Genomic DNA, 17,758 nt, shown 5'->3' with positions numbered 1-17,758 from the left:
GAGATCCCACAACTCCCACACTGAGTGTCGGCATAAATTGTGATTTTACAACAATGTGTTTACAACAGACAAAAATCTCATGGCTGACTTACTACCCATCAGGCTTTGCCTGAAACGTCTCAGACATGCACCCTTTGCATTCGCATGCTGATGTCCTCTGGGAGACACATTCCTCCCAGCCTTCAGCAGCGTTGTGTTCCTGCTGCCACATTCCTTACACACACACACACACACACAAACTTGCACACACACAGACATACATATACACACACACACATTATTTTCTACATTTTTCAGACAATCCCAGAACCCCGGGGGTTGTTTGGAGACTGGGCTCACCAGTGGTAATTGCACCCAGAGTCACTGTCACACCTCCCCTGCGCATCCTGCTGGCTCCTGAGGGACAAACACAGGGTGCGGGTGAGCCCCGGCCCAGCAGTGTTACCCGGGGGACGTGAGACCCTCGTCGCCTCCCCTGTCTCTCCTCGTTGCGAGCCACACTTGGGGCAGGCCCAGGGCATCTGTGTGAGCCGGAGCCGCGGCTCGCGGGAGGTGCAGCACCAGCGCCCGTCACCCCAAGTCCTCTCGCGGGGAGTCCCTGGCCGGGGGCTCGGTGGCACCACGTGGCTCTGCGCTGCGCTGAGTGCTCGTGTGAACAGCCGCACACTCCCGGGCACGAGGGGGCTGAGCAGCGAGCCGGCCAGTCAGGGCAGCCGGACATGCAGGGAGTCTGCTGGGGCCAGAGCGCTCCCACCTGCAGCGGGGCCAGCTACAAGTGTGCACACAGTGCGGGGGTGTGGGTCTGACCTGGGGCAGGGCGGGGTCTGCAGTGCACGCGCGCGCACACACACACACACACACACACACAGAGCACGGGGGGGTTTGCCCTGTGGCGGGGCGTGACCTGCAGTGCACGAGCGCACACACCCACCCCCCCCATACACACACACACACAGTGTGGGGGGGTCTGCCCTGGGGCAGGGTGGGGCCTGCAGTGCACACACACACACACACACACACACACACATACAGAGACACACAGACACAGATACACACACCCCACACAGACATAGCCACACACACAGACACCCCCCCACACTTCCTTTGCTCTCAGCACGGCCGTGGGGGCGAGCCCGGTGGGGGGCGGGGCTGAGGGGAGCCACACCCACTGCCCCTCCCCTGTCCCACGTCTCCGGCCCCAACCTGGAGTCTGGTGAGGCCCTTCCCCCCCGGCTGCTCTGGGAGTTACGGGTGGGGCAGGGGTGAAACCACGTGGGAGCGGCTGGGGGGCGGTTTGGGGCGTGAGTTTCAGTGGGGGGTGGGCTGCCCCCGCCCCTAGGAAATCAGTCCTGCGCACACACACGTGAGAAGCTTTTGGAGCAAAACCCCCGTGGGGCTCGTCTCAGCTGGGAAACGGGCTCTGCCCACTGAGTTCGTTGCTGTCAGTCTCTCAGGTGCCACCGGACCACTCGCTGCCCCGTCTGAGTCCTTCCGCCCAGCTCGCGGGATGGAGCCGCAGGAGTCAGGAGAATCTGAGCCCAGATCCCCGCCCGGTCCCGAGAGCGGCAGCAGCTCCGCACACATCTCAGGTGCCTGCTCAGAGCTGCCCAGGGGATTTGAGCACCTGCTTCCATTTCCTGTTAATAACAGGTGCCCAAACCACCTAGGTCACTTGGACAATCTCTGCTTCTGTCACTCTCCCCAGACTCAGGGGCGCACAGTGGGGCTTAAAGTCACCGGTTCCCTCCCTCTCCAGCGTGTGGTGGCAGGGGGGACGTGGGCCTTCATTGCTCTACCCCGTCCAAGGCCAGGGCCCTAGCAGGGGTGGCCCTGGCTGTACCGGGGGTCAGTGGGAATCTGTCCCTGTGGTCTGGGCAGTGGGTCTGGGAGTGAGGGCTCCTGGGTTCTGTTCTCATCTCTGGCAGAGGAGTGGGGTGTAATGGTTAGAGCAGGTGGGAGCCAGAGCTCCTGGGCTCTCATCATGGCTCTGAGACAAGAGTCTGAGCATCAGGAAACTGCAGCCGTGAGCCCTGGGGGTTGTCCCTGCCCTGACTCTGGGGTGTCTTCCTGGGACAAATCAGTCCTCCTTGTAGGCAAAACAGGTCAAATAATTTACCAGGAGAGCGAATCTCAGAATGATTTTAATTTAGAAAATACAGGTGAAGATGAGGATGACGATGGTACAACTTCCTACAAACCGATTCTCTGAGTGACTATTGTTTGTTGCAGCCTGAGGCAGTGTTGTTTTCCTCTGGGGAATACGGCAAGAAATTTGGCCTGAGGGACTTGGTCCCAGAAGCCAGTGAATGTAATAAACACACCTGTTTCCTTCAGCACGTCCAGCACCAGCAGCAGCTGGGAGGTGGAACCGCCCATCCTGAACAAGGTAGGGAAAAGGAGCCTTCAGCCCCCGGCCGTCCTCCCACTGCAACCCTCAGTGTTGTGCCCCACTCTGCAACGGGAGCCAAATCACCTCACTGGTTCCTTCATCTGAATTTTCGATGTGTGTGTGGAGAGCCTGAGTGTCTGTCTGTCTGTCCATCTTGCATTCAGAATTTAGCTAATGTAGCTATCTGGGGTGGGGCCAAGCGCTGGATTTCAGGGCATGGGGGTCATTGGCACTTGGTGAAGTTCTGGTCCCCTCATTCCATAGCGCCCAGCAGAGTGACAGATGAGCCCCACACCTCCTCCTCCCCCCGACACTTGATTCTTTTTGTTGTTGTGTTCTTGGTGTTTTTTCTTCTCACATCTTTCATCTTTTCTCCACTCTGCTCCCCAGCCTTCCTCCTCCTCCTCCTCCTCATTATCCACTGACTCTGAGTGTAACTGCTCTTTCGTAAGGTGTGTGCTGTTTCTGAATTTGACCACAGTTGGCTGGGTGGGCTCCATCTGATCTCTTCTCATGAGAATATCCACTCCTGAATACGACCATGGCACATGCTCCACAGGTGAAGCCCACTAATTTAGAGGTGGTCTCTCTCAGCTGAATTTATCTGAGCCCTTTCATTACACAATGTGTGCTTTGTTAATTTATTTCATGGTCTCCTGTTTCTAAAGGGGCTGTCTGGGTGACCTGAAGAGCACTGAAATTACCACTGAGCTTTCAATGACAGGAATCTCCCCGGACCTTATTCTCAGTGATGAGCAAATTGTAGAACGCCAGGACTGGAAGAGAACCCAGGAAGTCATTGAGTCCAGCCCCCTGCCTAAAGCAGGATCAACAGCAACTAAATCATCCCAGCCAGGACTTTTAAAGCGGTGACTTAAAAATTTTTTGATATCGAGGTTCCATCAACTCTCTTGGTAACTCTCTAGGTAAACGACAAGAACTTTACCAAATATTCATAAACCTGAATTACCCACTAGGAGAGGTAAAAAAACAAATTGACAGAGCCAGACAAATACCCAGAGACCAGCTCCTCCAAGATCGGCCCAAAAAAGCCCAGAACAGAACACCACTGCTCATCACCTACAGCCCCCAACTCAGACCACTGCAACGAATTATTAAAGACCTACAACCTATCCTTAATCAGGATGCCACACTCCAGAAGGCCCTGGGTGACATGCTTGTTCTCTCCTACAGACAACCTGACAACCTCATGAGTATCCTCACAAAGAGCCACAGTCTATACCCCGGGAACACCAGTCCTGGAAACTTTCCCTGCAACAAAGCCCGCTGCCAGCTCTGTCCACATATCTTCTCTGGAAATACCATCACTGGACCTAACCAGGTTACTCACAGAATCACGGGCACTTTCTCATGCTCCTCTACTAACATCATATATGCCATCATGTGCCAGCAATGCCCAGATGCTTTGTATATTGGACAGACTTCTACCTCCCTTAGACAAAGGGTCAACGGGCACAAAACAGACATCAAAACACTCCAGATCCACAAACCAGTTTGTCAACATTTTAATGGAATGGGCCCTTCTGTCAATGACCTCAAGGTACGTGTGTTACTGAAGAAGAATTATCGCACCGTTCAGGAAAGAGAAACTGTGAGCTGGCTTCTATATTCAAATTGGGCACATTAACACATGGTTTAAATCGTGATGGGAACTTTCCGAGTCACTATAGGGGCTTGTCTGCATACTTGGCTCATTCTAATTCTTGATCTTCCCCCCCACCCCTCCACTCTCTGATTTGCTCACCTTGATTATCTTTTTCTGATTTGTCCTCCTTGCTTACTGTTTTTGGTTCTCTGTGTCTTAAATATTGAGTCTCTTCTGGTCTGGCTATGGTCTGAAGAAGTGGGTTTGTCCCACGAAAGCTCACCTAATAAACTATTTTGCTCATCTTTAAAGTGCTGCTTGACTGCTTTTTGTTTTGATAGTGTATAGACTAGCACGGCTTCCTCTCTGTTACTTCTCTAGGTAACGCATTTCTGTGCTTCCCCCCCCTGCTGGGGAAATAGTTATTCCTAATATCCAACCTAGACTTCCCCCCACTGTAACTTAAAACCCTTGTTCCTTTTTCTACCATCTGTCACAGCCTCTCTCCACCCTCTTTAGAGCCCCTCTTCAGGAAGTTGAAGGCTGCTATCAAATCCCCACCTCACTCTTCTCTTCTGCAAATTAAAGAAGGCCAAATAATGAAATCATTCCATTTGTTTGGAGCCTGTCCAAATGTCAACTCAGAAATAAAAACAGAAACCAAAATCCATTCTGGAAATAGAATTAATCTATATGGATGTTTTCCATCCGTAAACACTGAGAAAACGTGTTAGATGTTTGAGTTCATATAGACTCTTGTGAACTGTAATTTGGGTTTTTGCTGCTTCAACTTTTCACATTGATTCAGTGTGAAAACACACACTGGTATTTCCCACAGGATGCAAATTCCATTTCCCGGCCAGCTCTGCATTTAGTGCCATGGTCGTGCTGAGGAAAGTCCTTCGTAACGTCAGTGACGGTTCCCCAAAGGAGCTCTTAAGAGAGACACAAGAATTCTCACCGCTTCTGTATGTTTAGAAAATATCATTCACAGCTGTTTGAAAAGGTTCTGTGATGGGCACTGGGCGTAGCTCAGCCCCACCCTTTCCTTTGGTCCTGTGATTTCATGTTCTCTCTTTGTTCTCTTGGAGAGCGTGTGTCATTGAGAGTCAGAAGAACAAAGTCTCCAGTTCTGGGCGTTCCCACTCAGTGTGTCTCTTCTGTCACTCTGGTTCCTGCTTACCAGCTCACTGTTATTTGCTGCAGTCCTGTGAGAGCCCCATACTAAAGAAGTTAAGTGCAGGCAGAATCCATTTCTTATATTTCATTTTTAATTCAACTGTCACTTCATGGTCACACACGTGATTATGAAGTTCTTTTTCAACAAATGAGCCTGAAGTAAAACGTGTAGGAAATGTCTCCTGCATCCTAGGATCTTTCTTGTAAAATTCCTTGTGTTACTATCATAGGAGAAAGCTTCGCAAGTGGTGTAACTCATAAACTCATTGGATTATAGAACATTAGAACTGGGAGGGACCTGAAGAGGTCATTAATCCAGTCCCCTGCACTGCACAGACCGTCCCTGATAGATGTCTGTCTAACCTGCTCTTAAACATCCCCAGGGATGGAGATTCCACAGCCCCTCCAGGTAATTTATTCCAGCGTTTAACCTCCCTGACAGCTGGGAAATTTTTCCTAATGTCCGACCTAAACCTCCCTTGCTGCAGTTTAAGCCCATTGCTCCTTGTCCTCAGTACAGCTCCCTTTACACCCCTGGCGTTGTTATGGTTTACACCACGTATGGAGCTGGCCCTGGGTCTTGTCTCGTATGTGGACACAAACCAACGTATTGCAGAACTGTCTGTGAGGGAGGCAGGAATGATTTGGGTGGTTCACTAACATTGAAGGAAGAATAACGCTGTGCAGAGCAACAAGGCCAAAGTCACCCACTGCTTTCAGATTCCAGGGGGCTTCTCCATCGGAAAACGGTTTTCAGCGCGTTTCGGCTCCCCAGTGTCCGTTTGCTGGTGTGAGGTGTCACTGCAGGGGAATCCGGGCACTGGTGTGATTACTTGTATCATTAACATACGAGTGAGAGGAGAATGTGCCCTCGTTTGAGAAATCATATTTGGGAACTCGGCTGCGGTGACACTTTCACCCCCAGACTCTGCACCGACCCCCACACCGCACCCTCCGTCTGGCACCCTCCATCCCCTGCCCTGAGCTGCCCCAACCCTCCCAGACCCTGCACAGACTGCATCACACCCCAGCAAGGACCCCCCCATCCAAACACCTGCCCTAACGCCCCCCCAACCCTCTGTCCTGAGCCCCCTCACCTCACTCCATCCCCCTCCACCTTTGCCCTGAGACCCCCCACACCAACCCCTGCTGTGACATCTGCACCTCCAGCTCCTGCCCTCACCCCCGACCCTCCCAACCTGCAAACACTCCGCCCTATCCCATCCCTGCCCTCATAGACCCTTCCCTGTTGATAATCATCTCCCTGGTGTACAACCACCCAGCACCTCCCACCCCCTGCCCTGAGTCCCCCCAACCCCCTGACTTCTGCACCCCCATCCCCTGTCCTTCACCACCACACACAACGAGGCCTCCCCCGCAACCCCTGCCCTCACTGCAGCACCCTCTGCCCCCTGCCCTGGTCCCTCAACCCTCCCAGCTTCTGCTCCTCTTCCGCCACCACCCACCCCTACCCCTCCACCCTCCCCCACCCCAACACTCCCTCCCCCCCAGCCTTCAGACACCCACCTCCACCCCCACTGACATATCTTACACAGCCCATGGGGAGCCCCCCAAGGGCCAGGGATGGCCATACAAGAGTACCTCAAACACACAGACGTTACCTTCACCCCTGGGCTGCGCCAGGCTGATCTACAACAATGGGCTCAACCTACCGCACCATTCCTCCTCACCACGCCTTTCAGACCAGCGAGACAGCAGAGACGCAGAGCAGGAAATGCACTTTCCCACTCGAAGTGACACAACTTACACAGCGCCACATTCACTGAGGGAATTAGACCCCCGTCAGGTCCAGCTCCATCCCATTCACACAGAACGGCCTAATCGAGAGCTGTTGGAAATGCAACAAACAGACAGCATGGACTGGAAACACAGAGACAGAGACAAGCGGCTCTTCCGTCAGATGAAAATGAAGAACTCCGGAAAACACGTCTTCACATGGACGAGAGAAGTCAACATCTCAACCCAGTGACAGTGAGGAGCCTGGAGCAACCTGACTTCAAAGAGACAGAAGAAGACAGTCAACCCCTCGAGCACATGAACCAAATGCCCCTGACTCTGCTTAAAGCCCTGAGCAAGGTTGGGTCAGTCGCTGTTATTTACAGAGAAATTTCAGCAGGTGTTAGTCAGAAGGGTCCCAACAGGAAGGAAACCAGGACAAATGTTTTAATTTGCAGTCACATTTCTGATGTGCCTCAGACCCAGTCTCTTTGTCCCCCTACAGATGACCTCTTCCAAGGGCGACCCTGGAGGGAACCAGACCATCTCTGGTGTGTTGGTCCTGGTGGGGTTCTCGTACCTTAAGGAGCTGCAAATCCTTCTGTTTGTGGTGCTTCTGGTCATCTACCTGCTCACCCTGATGGGGAACCTGCTCGTTATCCTGCTGATAAAGCTGAGCCCCTCCCTCCACATCCCCATGTATTTCTTCCTGGTGAACCTGTCTGCCTCGGAAATCTGCTTCACCAGCAGCGTCATCCCTCAGCTGCTGGCTCACCTCCTGGTGGAGGAAAAGACCATCTCCATTGCAGCTTGTGCAGTGGGGATATACATCTACAACATCATGGGCCTCACACAATGCTGCCTCCTCGCAGCCATGGCCTACGACCGCTACGTGGCCATATGTCACCCCCTGCACTACACAACCCTCATGAGCAGCCGGGTGTGTGCTCTGCTCGCAGGGGCTGCATGGGCTGCTGGCATCTCGGTGGGAGTTCCTGTGAACACGTGGCTCTTCAGCCTGCCCTTCTGTGGCTCCAACCGCATCCAACACTTCTTCTGTGGTGCTCCACCAATATTGAAAATGGCATGTGCCGACATGTCACAGTTTAAGGTTTTAGGACTCATGGTGTCAGTTGTGTTTGTCCTGTGCCCTTTCCTGTTGATACTCATGTCCTACGTCTGCATTATCTCCACCATCCTCAAGCTGCCATCGGCGGAGGGAAGGTGTAAAGCCTTCTCCACCTGCTCCTCCCACCTCACGGTGGTCACTGTGTTCTATGTCACGGACCTCATCACCTACCTGGTGCCCAACACTGGCTCCACAACAGAGAGTGACCTATTGATTTCCCTCTTGAACACAATCGTCTCTCCAGTGTTGAACCCCGTAATTTACACTCTGAGGAACAAAGAGGTGAAAGGAGCCTTGAGAAAAACTGTACAGAAGAGCAGCTTTTCTCACCACTGGAGAAACTAGAGAATGAGAAGTCGAGTTAGTCAAAATTGGGTGCTGGGGGTCCTGGTGAAGGGAAATTCATAAACATTTTATTGAATTTCTCACAACTCTCAACTTCTTTGTTCTTTTGAAAGACTTTGTCCTGTCTGGAAACTGGACGAGAGACTTTTGTTGCTAATTTACCCCAAAATTTAAAATGTCTTTAGTTTTTGAAATTTGAAAGGCAGAACGGTTTCCTTGGATTTATAATTCATTGGAACCTCCCCGCCCCCCGCAAAGGAAAAGGTTGAGTCAAAGTATGGTCCTGATTTTCGACTTTCAAAACTGGAAATGTCAAAGGAAAACAGAGCTTCCAAGGAGAGATGTTTCATTCCAGGTCCACCTCCGCCGGCCATGTCCTTCCCAGATCAGACTATGAAAAGCTCTTTTCCTTACTACCCCTTTCTCCTGACGATACCATGTGGGATGCTGACAGGGAGAGGGTTGGGGGCCGTCCTGCTACTGCAGAAGGATGTGAGAACGGGTTGGTTGTACATCCAGATCCACTAGCAATGTATTAGAAGCAAGTGCAAGGCCAAGGACAGGGCAGGCTCCTTGCGCAGTGAGGAGGGAGGAACAATACCAACAAAAATTGGAAATGGCAGAGCTGCTTCATGACCTCTTTGTTTCGGTCTTCAGCAAGGAGTCTGCTGGAGAAATGGCTGACACAGAGAGTCCCAGTGGGGAGGGGGTAGGTATGGAAGATAAAATAAAGAAAGAACAAGTTAAAAATGACTTAGAAATGTTCGATGTCTGCAAGTCACAAGGACCTGATGAAATGCTTCCCAGAATACTGGCAGAGCTGAAAGAGGAGGTATCTGAGCCTTTCGCTATCATCTTTGAAAAGTCCTGGAAGTTGGGAGAGAGGCCAGGGACACCATTCCTACCCTTGGCTAATAGCCTCTTATGGATGTAACCTCCACGAATTTATCTCGCTCTTTCTTAAATTCTGTTACAGTCCCAGCCTTCACAGTCTGCTCTGGCAAGGAGTTCCACAGGTTAACTATGTGCCAAGTGAAGAAGAAGTTTCTTTTCTTAGTTTTAAACCTGCTACCCATTAATTTCATTTGGTGTCCTCTAGTTCTTGTGTTATAGGCACAAGTAAATAACTTCTCCTTCTTCACCCTCTCCACACCTGCTGTAACTTTACAGACCTCTATTATATTCCCCCTGAGCCTCCTGTTTTCTAAACTGAAAAGTTCCAATCTTTTTAGCCTCTCCTGATAGGGAACCTGTTCAAAGCCCCTAATCATTTTAGTTGCCCTTTTTGGAACCTTTTCTGATGCCAAAATATCTTTTTTAGGTGAGAAGACCATATCTGCACGCAGTATTCAAGAGGTGGGCGTAGCATAGATTTATATAGGGGCAGGAAGATACTCCTTGTCTTATTTTCTATCCCTTTTTTAAGAATACCTAACATCCTTTTTGCCTTTTTGACGGCCTCTGCACCCTGCGTGGAGGTTTTCAGGGAACTGTCCATGATAACTCCAAGATCTCTTCCCTGATTAGTTATAGCTAAATTAGCCCCCATCGTATTGTGGGTACAGCTGGGGTTATTTTTTCCAATGTGCGTTACCTTCCACTTATCCACATTAAATTTCATTTGCCATTTTGTTGCCCAGTCACTCAGTTTGATGAGATCTTTTTGAAGTTCTTCACAGTCGGCCTTTGTCTTGACGATCTTGAACAGTTTTGTGTCATCTGCACACTGAGCCACCTCACTGCTCACCCCCTTCTCCAGACCATTTACGAATAAATTGAACAGGATTGGTCCTAGGACTGACCCTTGGGGGACACCACATTACCCCTCTCCATTCAGAAAATGTACCATTTACACCTACCCTTTGTTTCCTGCATTTTAACCAGTTCTCAGTCCATGAAAGGACCTTCCCTCTTATCTCATGACACCTTAATTTACACAAGAGTCTTTGATGAGGTACTTTATCAAAGGCTTTCTGGAAATCTAAGTGTACTAAATCGACTGGGTCCCCCCGTCTGCATGTTTGTTAACCCCTTTAAAGAACTCTAACACATGAGAAAGACGTGATTTCCCTCTGCAGAAACCAGGTTGAATGTTGCCCATCAAATTCTGTTCTTCTCCATGCCTGACAATTTTATTCTTTTTACTTTTCGCCTGAGTTACCCAGAACTGACGTTAGATTCACCGGTCTGGAATTGCCGGGGTCACCTCTCGTAGTAGTAGTAGGCATCCTTCAGTCTACATAGACTGCGGATCATAAGCGATGCTGCAGTACCTCTCCAGGCGTGAGCCTGGGCAATTTTTTTGGGACCCTGGGCTGCCCAGACACCAGTGTCCCCCTCTTGGCTTTCCTGATATAGTCCAAAGGAGAGGATAACCTCTACATCTGGTACCAGCTCAGCTGCAGGAGTTGCTGGGTCAATGCCAGAAGTTGGCACAGAAACGCCTTAGGACTCCCCTCCGGATTTTCTGTCAGGGTTTACTCCCTTAGCCTCTCTCCTTCCCAGGATAACCCACAAGTCAGTGGGCACTGCAGAGGGTTAGGGTTAGATCATGCTGCTGGGTTTAGCACATAAGCTCAAGGGGAGCCAGTGCATCTGCCAGACCAGGCATTGCAACACGCTACCACCTACAGAAGCTACATACCCTCAGTCCACTCTTGAGAGACTCCTTCATAGTCTGCACTGATGCTGCTCATTCTGTGCTTGTTCTATGATTTAAGGCCCAGATGCAGCACAAGGAGGACTGTGTGATATGTCAGCAAATTTGTGTATGACGCTAAGCTGGGGGCAGATACTGATACACTAGAGGGGAGGGATAGGGTCCAGGGAGATCAAGGCAAATGGTGGGATTAAGCCAAAGGAAATATGATGAGGTTTAACAAGGAAAAGTGCAAAGTCCTGGGCTTACGCAGAGGAATCCCAAGCACTGTTACAGGCTGGTAACCAACTGGCTAAGCAGCAGTTCTGCAGAAAAGGACCTGGGGATTACAGCGGATGAGAAGCTGGATATGAGCCAACAGTGTGCGCTTGTAGCCAAGAAGGCTAACGACATAGTGGGGTGCAATTCATAAGCGTATTGTCAGCAGATCTAGGGGAGTCATTATTTGCCTTTATTCTGCACAGGTGAGGCTGCATTTGGACTATTACATACAATTCTTCCCCTACCCCCATCACAGAAAGGATTTGGATGCACTGGAGGGAGTTTGGCAGAAGGTGACAAATGATTAGGGGTTGGAGCATGTGACTTATGAGGAGAGGCTGAGAGACTTGGGCTTCTGTAGTCCCCAGAAGAGGAGCATGAGGGGGTTTTAATAGCAGCCTTCAGCTACCTGAAGGGGCGGGGGTTCCAAAGAGGATGTTCTTGATGGTGACAGAGGACAGAATGAGGAGCAATGAATGGTCTTAAGTTGTGGTGGGGGAGGTCTAGGTTGGATATTAGGAAAACCTATTTCACGAGGAGAGTGGTGAAGCTCTAGAACGGGCTAGGGAGTTGGGAGCGGTGTGGAGCTCCCCGAATAAATTAATTGTGTGTCTCCTGAAGCCTGAATGTCTGTTGACTTTGAAGATAAATTAGCTGCCCTTTCAGCTGCCGAAGGCCTTCCTTTGTCTGTTGAGGATTGTCTTGTTCCCCCCACCCCCGCCCTTCTTTCCACAGCAGTGGATCTGAAAGTCAATTGGACAGTAGCGTGTCAGAGCTGAAACCTACAGGAAAAATTGATAAAGTTAACTAAAGCTTAGAATGGAAATAAACTAGATATCGGTCTTAATTTTTTGGATTGGAACAGTCTGTTATATTCATCTAAATATTTGGACAGCTTTGCTCGAATCTGTTAAAGATCTCTTAGTGGGGGTTTTTGACATCCCCGCCCTCAGGGTGTATTGCAGGGTCTCCTCCCATGTGTGGCCGTGCTTATCACAGTCAAATCATGAAGTTTTTACCTCAAAAATGTTAATAGAAATGGGTTTACTTTTCAAACCACCACATGTCCATTCACTTACATTGAGGGGATTACTGCTGGAACCCCCAACGGTCACTTAAAATTTAGTCATAGTTGAATATTAATACCATTACGGTAAGAACTTACCTATGAAATTAAGTGGAACTTATACCTATGTAAACATAACCAGTGCTTTCCAGAACTCTCTAAAGTCAGGCGGACCACAGAATGAAAGTCCTCAACCAGGTCCACCCGGAACTTTTGGGCCTCATTAAAATGTATGAGGAGGCTCTATAAAATGGGGGAGTTGAGCGAGTCTGGGGTAGTCGGCAGGGGGAGAGAAAGTGAAGAAAGCGGAGTGGAGGAGTTGCTGTCATCAGTCCCAAGAGGAAGGAAGAAGAACAGAAAAGAACTGAAATCACTTGGCAGCACTGAGCTCTGCCTCTGCCTGCCTGCTGATATCACTTGGCACGCGGCGTCGAGCTCTGTCTCCGCCCCCCATTTTAAATCGCAGCGATGGACTTCAGGAACCGGACGTGATTTGCAGTGGGTGGCTCCTAGCCCCGTTAACTAGTGCTCGACCTGGCCCCCCTTCGGGGAGGTGCTGCGCCCTAGTTAGCGTGGGAGGTGGTAGAGCCCCACTGTCAACATCAAGGGAACTGTTTTACCGTAATAAAAGAATTACGGCCCAGTCTCCCTCATATCCTTTGCTTTTAATTTGTGTCCAATTATTAATCTCCAACCATTGATAAAGACTTCAGAATTCCTTAACTGTACAAGAACATAAGAAAATTTCTGTTCATAATAGTAGTGTTAGTATAAGGTGAAATAGGTGTAGGACAAGTAGAGCAATTAAATATATGATTAGTCTTATTTAGGAGATATAAGATAGGATATTTAGTATTGTTAACTATAAGTTCGGATACTTAATGTTTTCATCTTACCCAAATTGAAACTATTATTGTCAACAGCAGTTAGTAAAATGTAAAGGAGATGTTAAAGGAGCAACTATATATAACTTAACAGTTTCGGGAAGGAGTTGCACCCCCTCAAGCTAGTTGCCTGAAGAGCATCCAGTGGGAGCAGCACCTCACTTGATCTATATCGTCAACTAAAGGTTCAATAGGTAGCAGGGCCTTGAACCTATATAATATCCTTAGGGGTCAGTTACCTTAAGGGTTAGTTACAAGTAACAAAATAGGAAGCCAAGTCTTGTTATAAATTTGTTACTTTGACACAACAAATTGGCAGGATGCCAGTACCTCAAGTTGTGCTCTGTGTAAGCACCAGCTGTAACTTTATGTGACTTTGTTGATGTGTGTAATACTAGCGTCAAAGATATCAAAACAACAAACCTCAGGGCTATAAGATTCAAACAATAAGGCAAATAAACTCTGTAGTTAATTTTAACCAGTTTGTCTGGTTCATCTTCATTTGCCTTCGGATACATTGTGAGCGTATTGAGTTGCAGAGTCTATCTGATGTCCCCTCTGGCATTTTATCTGTACAAAAAGCAAGCATCTGTGTCTACCTCTAAATTCGGTATTGCTTCTGCTTTTAAACCACACACCCACCTATCACTTGGTCTAATTGGCCATACATTTATTTTTACTAATAGGATTTCATTAAAGGGGAACTGTGTGCAACGGTGGCACAGATTACCAGGCCATTGTTGGCGCCGGTATCTGATCCCCTCCAGGGGCCCGTGAGGTAACGGGACTCGGGAGGTGGAACTTGGTATGTGGGGCCGGCTCATGCGCGCTTTGTCGTTGATAAAATCGGTCTGCTTACTAAGACCTGGTATATACACAGGCTTTGGTACCAGTAGAAGTATTTTGGTTTGGGGTGTCATTCCTTTTCACTGATAAAATTATACTGCGACAAGCCCTAGTACAGACACCATTGTCTCAGCATAAAGAAGCCTTACACAACTGTAGCTTCTTCCCCTTTCCATACCGAGATAGCTATACTGGATAAAGCACCTTTATACAGAAAAACCTGCATCACAGGTACTGTACTGCATACAACTTCTGTGTGCCGACTATTATTTACGTTATCACAGTGCCTAGAAACCTTAGTCAAGGACCACAACCCAACTGTGCTCAGAGATGTGCAAATACATACCAAAAAACAAGCCAAGACCCAAAGATATATTAAAGTATATGACAGGAGTCAATAGATGGATAAAGGGAGATCAATGAAGGGAGAAGAAGGCAAGCTCCAATATATCTATATGGTGACCCATATGGCTTGGTCAGATGGATGTAAGCAAACAACACTGCACACCTAGAAGGAAAAAAGTTAGAATGTAGCATACATAGAGAATAGGTGACTTCACTGACTGGAAAAGATGTGAGGGTGATGAGTGGATGCACAAACCAAGGAATCTCCAGTAGGAGTAGGCAAATGATATTATCGTTTGTATGTGGCAGTTGTGTGACTGACAATGACTGGAAACCTAGGTTCTGTTCTGGTGCTCCCAATTAAAGAAAGATGCTGATAAATTGGAGAAGGCTCAAAGGTTAGCCATGAGAATGATTCAAGGGCTTGGAAACACACGGGTTAAAACCATTCTAGTAAGTCACTCTTGGGAACTGATTGGTGCCCAACTGGAGAATTTGCTGAACAATGGTAAGTCAGTATCATCCGGTAGCATTATCAACACTTCCACTGCTTACTGGGCTCTTAGAAAACATTCAGGGGTAAATGTCAGCTAAATAACAGCAAAGAGCACTGAGAGCCATGACTGGTGGCTGTAAATAAATTTTATGGGACCCCAGGAAACTTGGCCACATCCATTATAAACAGAAATCCAGATAACTAAAATCATGCCAGACCATTCCTGTTGCCAGACCTGGGTGTTTTCCACTAGAGAGATTCACCCTGCGCTCTACAGCGATAAAGCTCGTAGAGTCTATTTAGCTTAACAATGAAAGGTTATGGAGTGAGGATCACTGTGTCCCATTAGCAATCTTCCGGTCGTTAGGTACGGCAGCTGATCTGAAGGACAGGTTCCAATGCCCTTGGATGAACACCATCCAGTCCTGGGGATTTGTTAACATTAAGTTTCTCTTTGTTCCAATAGTTGCGACGGTCACTCACATCAGTTCCCAGTTCAGTGGGAAGTTTCCAGCCATGCAGATGAGCTTTGTTCCCAGCTCTTTGCCGGCCCCTTGCTCTGAATTTGGAGGGAGTTGGGCTCTGTGGTTTGAGAAGGTCGCCCACCCCCGCCGTAGGGCCGAGCAGGTTCCTTTGGGCACAGGCTGGTGTGGGTAAAACCCCCCGTGGGCAGGCGGGTGAGATGTTGTGGCTGAAGTCGCAGTGTGGGCAGAGCTGCCAACGTCAGGGTGTCGAGCAGGGACCAGTTCTTGGGTTGGGGTTTCTGTGGTGTGGGGTGTGGCTGCTGGCGAGTGTCGGTGTCGGGTTGGGGCTGTGTGTGGGCAAGGCCTGGCCTGTCTCCCAGCACCTGTGAGAGGGAGGGACCGTTCCTAAGAGTGGGGATGGGTTCATGAGGTGCTGGTGGGAAGTGAGCCAGGGCTGCACATGACGATGGGCTGTTCTATTAGTTCCCTTCCTGGGCCTGTCCTGGAGCAGGCGACTTCTGGGCACAGCTCTGGTTGTGTCCGTCTGTGGCCTCTGTGTGCCAGGCAGGTGTTGCAGTGTCAGCAAAGCCCAACACAGCCCTGGGGGTGTTTGTCTCTGGCAGATCGGAGCCAATGTGGGTGTGTCTCAGGACTGGGCATTAGACACTGACCGTGTGACCTGGGCTGGGTGGAAGCTGGAGGCCGGTAGGAAAGTAACAACCACACGGGTTTTGCCCACAAAAGCTGATGCCCAGATAAATCCATTAGTTGAAGGCGCTGCTGGACTCCTCATTGCTTCTGTAGATACAGACGAACACGGCTCCTGCTCCCCCAACACCTGTTTGTTAATCTGGGTCTCCCAGACACACCAGTCCTGGTGCTCGGCCCAGTGCTCAGAGTAGTGAGGTGGAAATGGCTTTGTGTTTCCTCTGAGCCCAGGCTGTGGTGGGTCCCACCGAGACATGGGACCAGGCAGCGGGTGCTGGAACCCACCTTTTGCCTGGGGCTGGGGAGTCACACAAAGGGTCCCTGCCCTTGGGGAATTCTGTCCCAGGAAGGGGAAGCCATGCGCGGTCATCTTCAGCTGTGTGGGATTTCTTTGTACAGGGTGTGATGGGGTGTATCAAACCCCAGACTGGGTGTGAACGTGAGCGTTTGTGCCTCCAGCTCCTAACAGCAGCCACTGAACACACTTGAGTGGGAGGAATTTCCCAGCTGCCCTGCACTCGGCAACGGGAAACATGAGCTCCCTCGTGCTGAGCTGCTCCAGACAATTCTTTCCCAGCGCTCGGCTGGGGGCTCTGGCCAAACACTCCTGCTCTGAGCGACCCCGTGTCTGGGCTCGGAAGGGAGTTTCAGGGGGTCGGATGTGCAGAGCCCATGGGGGTGGGGGATGAGTCTCTCTCACTCTGCAGTGTGCGCCAGGGTCCTGGGCTGGGTTCAAGTCATGTCAATGGCTGCTTCAAAAACACTCCTGGGTGAGTGGGCTGCATCCCAGGGAGGGCTCTGCTGGCACCGCTCTGTCCCCTCAGGCCTGGGGTGTGGCCGCCACCTCGGCTGTCCTGGGAAAAGTGTTTCACCTCCTCCAGCTTGCAGGGAAAAGGCTGAAACCCGACCCCAGCGTGTGCTTCAGGCCCAGAAAGCAAAGCTCAGAAAAAGACCCCACACGAGAGTTTTCTTTATTTCACTTTAATCTCAGTGTTTCCAGCCAGTCTCACAGGGGTCGGCGCTTTGAGCAGGGCCGGGGGGGGGGGGGGGGGCAGGCGCCGTCCCTAGGCAGGGGCTGGCGCTGGGCCAGGCGTGGGTTACGCCGGGTGTGCGCCGAGAACCTGTGTGTCGCTGCAGCTGGGTGGGTGCCCGCCTGGGAGCTCCCCACAGCAGCCCGGCGGGAGAGGGAGCCCAGCCTCGGGCACCAGAGGGGCCGTGGAGCCCAGTTCCAGGTACCCCCGGGGAACCTGGCGCCGACGGAGAGCACAGGGAATGGCCTGGGGGGGAGAAGGGAAGTTTGGCCACACTGGGCCAGCCTGAAGGTCCGTCTAGCGCAGCGCCCTGCCCTGCCCTGCCCTGCCCTGCCCGCCAGCACAGACGCGGGGGTGTGTGTGAGAGACAAGGAAACACAGAGTGTGTGTGGCACAGTGTGTGTGTGTGAGTTTGTGTGTGTGTGTGAGACAAGGAAACACAAAGAGTGTGCGGCACCATGTGTGTGTGTGTGTGTGTGAGACAAGGAAACACAGAGAGTGTGTGGCACAGTGTGTGTGTGAGAGAGAGTCAAGGAAACACAGAGAGTATGCGGCACCGTGTGTGTGTGTGTGTGTGTGTGTGTGAGACAAGGAAACAGAGAGTGTGCGGCAC

The sequence above is a fragment of the Carettochelys insculpta genome, chromosome 32, assembly GCF_033958435.1.
Source record: "Carettochelys insculpta isolate YL-2023 chromosome 32, ASM3395843v1, whole genome shotgun sequence".
NCBI lineage: Eukaryota > Metazoa > Chordata > Testudines > Carettochelyidae > Carettochelys > Carettochelys insculpta.
Note: the sequence above shows the minus strand (reverse complement) of the source record.